Source organism: Rattus norvegicus, chromosome 12 (genome assembly GCF_036323735.1).
Source record: "Rattus norvegicus strain BN/NHsdMcwi chromosome 12, GRCr8, whole genome shotgun sequence".
NCBI classification, from domain to species: domain Eukaryota; kingdom Metazoa; phylum Chordata; class Mammalia; order Rodentia; family Muridae; genus Rattus; species Rattus norvegicus.
Genome location: NC_086030.1, coordinates 32,838,233 through 32,844,632, shown reverse-complemented (window position 1 = coordinate 32,844,632; position 6,400 = coordinate 32,838,233). Strand labels below are relative to the sequence as shown.

General features: G+C 50.5%; 1 long non-coding RNA gene across 1 annotated transcript in view; it reads right to left on the bottom strand.

Moving 5' to 3' along the window:
- Positions 1 to 1,573: 1,573 nt before the first annotated feature.
- LOC134481178 (uncharacterized) overlaps positions 1,574 to 6,400 on the bottom strand; it is a 27,162-nt gene continuing 22,335 nt past the window's right edge. The window contains exon 2 of the long non-coding RNA XR_010056506.1: positions 1,574 to 2,057. This is a non-coding gene — a long non-coding RNA (uncharacterized LOC134481178). The remainder of the gene's footprint in view (positions 2,058 to 6,400) is intronic.

The window sequence follows — 6,400 nt, the reverse complement described above, 5'->3', positions numbered from 1 at the left end:
GTGAGCCTTGCTACACTGTGGGGTGTGTGTGCACAGCTCACTAGAGAGAGGCAAAGATGCTGGACAAAAGGGAGGAGGGACCAGCCACAAGCTTTAGCAGGAAGCCTAGCACGAAACAGCGATCCGCTCTCCTCGGTGCAACATAGACCTCATTTTGAGAAATTCATACATGGATTGTGAAAGTCACTACGAAGCCATGTTCCAAGAACAGCAGAGAAAGGGGGGAGGAAGAATAAGGGGAGGGGGGGCGGGTCTCAGTGACCCAGTTTCGGCTGTGTAGGGAGTGGAGAGTCTGAGAACAGGCAGGGCTACAATGGTCCTGATGTTGATGATGGCAGTGACAGCGGTGATGATGGTGATGATGATGGTGATGATGATGGTGGTGATGTTGATAATGATGGTGATGATGTTGATTCTAACGGTAATGGGCTGCTGGTGATGGTGAGTCTAATGATGGTGGTGGTGGTGATGGTGATGGTGGTGACCATGTTGACAGCTAAGATGGCGATGGTGGTGGTAATATTGACACAGACGGTAATCGTGCCTCATTCCATGAACAAGAGACTTGGTGACATGACAGGGTTCAAAACTGGGCAGGGCCCACCATAAGTACTTCTTGTAATGTACCAATTACTGCTATTCCTGCATCCCCACATTTAGTTCCTGTGATTGACTACTTTCCACCCCAAGGAAACATACCTCCAAGACTAAGTCTCCTTTGCTCATGGATTCTTAGCAATAGTCAACTTGGTCACAGGGGGCCATGAAGAAGGCTGGTGTGATGACTAATCTCAATTTCCAATGTTTGGTGATTGGAGATCATCTGGGAGCTGGGTGTCTGGGCATGCCTGTGATAAATTATCTATACTGGGCTAAGATAGGAAGGCCCAACCATTATGGGCAGCACCAATCCTTTGGCCTGGGGAACCTGGGTTATACAAAAAGGAGAGCACAAGCATTTGTCACTCTGCTTCTTGACTATGCCTCAAGCCCCCCCCCCCCCGCCTTTCCTCTATCATCTCCCCACCATGATGAGCAGTGTCCTTGAACTGTGAGACAAAATAGAGACTCCCTCTCCCTTAAGTTGCTTTTGTCAGAGCATTCTACCACAGCAACTGGAGATGGAACCCAGACAGTTGAGAACATCATCACTCTCTAGGAATCCATGTGTCCTCCTCCCATCCCATTCCGAGTCCTAACCACCATGGCCCCCCTCTGATCTCTTGCAGTGGGGGAGCTGATCTTCAACAGAGCTTCTGTGTTTTCTCCCAAGTGCCCCTCTACACTCTTCGCCACCACCCAGCTGCATCTAAGCCCTCAAACCTCACTGTGCATTTGGGTGTTAAAAAGCGCTTGGTCTCCAGTTAACATATTTGCCAGTTTAATTCACACATCTCCAGACACTGAACCTGAGAGGGTGGAATAAAGGCTTTTCTTCCCACGGTGCTTAGAAATGAGTTCTCTCACCTGTGTCTCCTTCTGCCCACCCACAACCAGTGGAGATTTCTCCACTAACAGAGTTCCAGGCGTGGGCTTGTTAAAGCAAATGCAGAGAGGCAATCTAAGTAAGCCATTGTGGTAGCAATTTCCATTTTAATGCCTTTCCCCCAGACTGCTTTGAGCTGGAGTGTTTTGGGCTCTGGGGATCTGGGGTCAAGAGGATCTTCTCTGGCTGGGATTCAGCGGAGCTCTGCAGGTGAGGTCACAGATGGGAGGAGGCACAGCCCAGCCACCTCCTGAAAATGAGCTCTGCACACTGGCAGCTTCTGAGAGTGGTATGTGGGCTCCAGCTGGCGTCTACTTGCCTTATACTCCCTGGAGCTCGCTGGATTCATTGGGAGCAGACTTAGCCCATGATGGCGCTGGAGATGCTGCCCACCAGTTCCTGGACTCCTGCACCCCAGATCACAGCCTCCTGTTTTCCCAGCCTGGGTCACCATCTTCTCCTCTGACAAGTCAGCCTCCAGAGTGATGTCTGTGATAGCAGCTCACGTGCTGGTGACGTGAGGACTGATAGCCACATATTCAACAGCAACCCTCACTGGCTTGCTGGGGTGCTGGGAAGGTAGGAAGGCAGAAGTCCAGGGCTTAGAGAGGAGGCTGAGGTTTTGAGGTGACTTTACTATGCTCAAAGCCTCGCTCTCTCCTCTTATATGGCTTTCCTCACCTCACTCACACCTCAGACCCCGAGAGCTCCTTCCCCCAGGCATTCTAAGTCACAGTCTGTCTGCCTAGCTCCAGCCCCCGACCCCCAGGAGAACAGGGTGTCTCTGAGGTGACTTATCACACGAGGGAAATGATCTTACATCTGCATTTAGACTGCATTTGTCAAGTATAGCTAGGTGGTGGTGGCACACGCCTTTAATCTCAGCACCGGGGTGGCAGAGGCAGATGGATCTAGTTCCAAGACAGCCAGGGCTGCACTGAAAAACCCCATCACAAAAAAGGAAAACAAATACTGTTCTAGGGGGTCAGGTGCCATGGACGAAGATGACGAAGTTCTTGAAACCTGGATTTAGGGTGTCTCAGAGTATCTGCCCCCTCTCTGCTTCAGCCTCTACACCCCAGGTCTATGACCTCAAACCAGTGAGACCCTACAGGAGGCTAGAGAAGCACCTACGTCCTTAATGGGTGGACCTTCCCCTGCAAAAACCACTTCTTCCCCAAGGCTATGACAGCCAAGGGCAGTGCAGGGCTGAGGTCTGAAGACCTGGGTGATCAGAGACACTGGCCCACCCTGCTGGCTCTGTGTAGGGTAGGGCCTCCCAACTGCAGGACAGAAGCACGGGATCTCCAATGCTCATCTCAGAAATGCCATCCTCTCCGTTCTCTGTCAATGTATCCCAGAAACAAGTTCATGAATCAAAGCTCTCTGACGAGGAGAGGAAAGATGTACAAGAGGCCTCATGAATTAGAGCGGCCCCGTGGAAATGCTGCACTTGATTTCATCCAGTTACAAAATGAACGAGCTTATTGGGCTTGTGGCTTCCGAGGGAGGAATTTTTTTTTTTAAAGAGATCAAGAGCTTCGGAAATGTCCTGTCTCCTGCCTGAGAAACAAAGCACACTCTCCTTAAACCAGGACCAAGCCAGCCCTGACTACTCAAACCCTCTTGTCATCCACTGAGCAGTGAAGCCCTTGCTCACAAGGAACCTCAGAATATGCTGACCCTTACATCCACAGTCATTTCAGAGGCACCACTGACCCCACTGTTGTGTGTGGTGATGTGTGCTGTCCCCCTGTCTGTCCCCACAGCTGACAGCTGAGACCATTGCCTCAGGGAAAGGTGGTATATATCAGTCAGGGTGGGCTGTGCTGCGCTGTAGTAACAAGGAAGCCTGTGACTCAGGTGTGTCTCCTAAGCAAGGTCTCACTGATTCCCCACATAGCGACTCAGGACCCCAGGCCAGACCCTCTGCTGTCTACTCACACAGGACCCTGACAACAGCATCAGGGGAGGGGAGAGCTGGGGACAAACCTGACCTCTAACCCTAAAGTCTAACTCTCACCACAACTGCACTGTACAATCTGAAGCTCTTAATGGGATGGTGATGGTGATGGTGTCTCCTCTCAGCCCCCTCAGAGCTGGTTATGACCTTTGGGAACATGTAGCCTCAGGGATAGTTACAGGTGACCAGTCCCCTACAGGGAAGAACAGGGTCCTGTGGAGTCATACAGGGTTGGGCCAGCCCTACTATAGAGGGACATAGAAAGAATCAACAGAAGCCCTGCCCTCCTCTGCTGTAGGAGCAGCTTCTCTCCCAGATGGCAGGACCCAAGAGAGCAGGGACAGCCATGGGGGAACATGGAACGGAGCCCCTGGGCCCAGTACCCCATGAAAGATTCATCCCAGAGCCCCAGGGCCTCTGCACCAGTTGTGCAGCCTTCTTGGTTCAGAATCGAGTGACTAAATGGAACACAGAACTGTCTCCCTGAAACTGTGTCTTTGTTCCTAGCATAGCAGAGGCGGCTCCAACCAAGGTCAAATGAGGGCAACCTGTGCACCATGTCAACTTCTGCCAAGCCTAAGCCACGTGACTTTTCTGTTCTCTACCGACAAGCTTGCCTCGTGGAATCCAACATTTGGAGTCAGGACAGACCTGAGCCAGATCTAAGTAGAGCATCCAGTCTCCTGCAAGGGACTCAGAGACAGAGACAGCCAGGAATGGGGAGAGCAAGGGCAGCTGAGTGACCCACACTGACACCAATGCTCAGCATGCAGTTGAGCTCACCTGACTTCAGGCTGACCCAGGTCCCCAATGCAGAGAAGAGGGAGTCACACAATAGTGGGTCTTCTTGAAGGCATACTGCCTCTGACATCCTAGGTCAACTTGGTCCAGACTCCTAACCTGCCTGTGCCTAAGATTCCTCAACTCTAAACCAGGAGGGACTGTCCCATCCTGATACACGTTCCTGACTTACCACAAAAGATGAAAGGGCTCAACTGACACTTGGTCCTACATGGTGGTCAGCTCAGAAGGTTCCACCTGGAGCCCATAAACGTTATCTTCAAATTGTCTATGACTCAGAACTCCTGTGACATGGAATTCAGTATACGCACTCACAGCCCAGAAGCCAGTAAAGAAAGTAGTATGATTGCTACTCCTGGTTGTCAACTTGACCATATCTTCAATGAACTGCAATCAGAAATGGATGGCACAGCCCTGAGAGATTTTCTGCTCGGTTTGAAATGGATGAATCCATAGTCAGGACCTCAGAGGTAAGAAGACACACCTCTGACCTGGATCTTGGGAGGGGAAGACACACCTTTAATCTGGTTCACACCTGGTGGAAGCCTACATAACGACATGAAGAAGGAAGGTTTTGCTCTTTGATTGTCTTTGTCTTGCTAGCACATCCATTCCTTTACTGGCATTGGAACCTACCTCTTTGGGATTCCAGCAAAAGACAGAGGACTAGCTGAGATACCCAGCTTTGTGGGACTGAGAAACTACTGGATTCTTAGACTTTCTGTTCACAGGCAGCCATTGTTGGATTAGTTGGACTGCAGCTTATGAGTCATTCCCTTTGTGTGTGTGTGTGTGTGTGTGTGTGTGTGTGTGTGTGTGTGTGTGTACATACACATTCCATATATATTCATTCCATAAGTCCTGTGAGTATAGAAAACCCTGACTAACACTAGCAAGGATACCCTTTGTCCCATGTGCCTAAGCTACAGCCATGTCCACTCTACTTGGTCGTCAGGTCCTCTCCTCCATCCATCACCCTTCCTGAGCAGACATAGAAAAGAAGCTGGCAGGGCCCCTCACGGGTAAGGTGGAACCCTGAAACATCTTTCTGAGGGAGGGTCCAGATGAAATTCTGAAGTGCCTCTCTCTCCAGACTGCTCCTTAGGAATTCATCTCACTGAGCTGGAACTAAGACCCCCCACATATATTCTGGGCATTCCTGACACTGCCCTCCCATCATTTTAGGGTAATCTGGCACTTTGGGTTTTATGAGGTACTATATCAGAGTATTTTAGAGCAGAACAGTTCAGGGGCTGGCAAGATGGCTTAGTGGATAAAGATGTTTGCTGCTAAGCCCGATGGTGCGAGTTTGATCTCTGGAACCTACAGGGTAGACAGAACTCATTCTCAATTGCTCTCTGACCTCCACTGGTCAGACCTCCACTGACCTCCACTGGTCAGACCTCCACTGACCTCCACTGGTGGGTTGCATGTGCACAGATACACGGGAGAAGGGCTTAAAAAACGTTAAAGTTGAATAATTCAAAGAGCATTACAGATGTGGAAATTAAGGTAATCACCCCTTAAGATGAGGAGATGGTAATTTAAAATTGGCTCTAATCACCCAGGGAATGAGCAAGGACTGACATGATTTGTAACAAGGACACATGAGAACATCCCAGTGTCCGTGACAGTTGTTCTACAGGCTCTATGGAAGTTTGCCTCCCCGTGGCTGCTGAAGTCGCTCAGACATGTGACTTCTGAGTCTGAAAGTCGTGTGTGGGGATGTCAGGGATGGTGTGTATGCACTGAAGTGTTAGGGAGCTCTCAGTAGTTGTAGGGTCCCTGTCACTGTGCTGCATCTCAGGCTTTGTGACATGCATTGTGTAGGTGAGAACGGGGAGGGGGCAGGATGTCTGCCTCCCCACCTCCTGTCAAACCACTACTAGGTAACCTTCAGTCTTGAATCTGGAACTGCTGAATGAGGAGGGACAAAGTTCTTAGGTATGCAGGGTGGAATAAATGCCTGGCACCCCCTCTGCTGCCTCCTCTCTTGTGCTGGCTGAGGACCCTGAGTCTCCACCCTTTCTTGTAGCCAGGGTGTCCCATTTTGACCTTTTGCTCTTCCTATAGAGATACACACAGAGCTGGACCATGTGGTTCCAACCTCCAGCCGATGTTGCCATCCACTCTATTGCTGCCTCCTGATG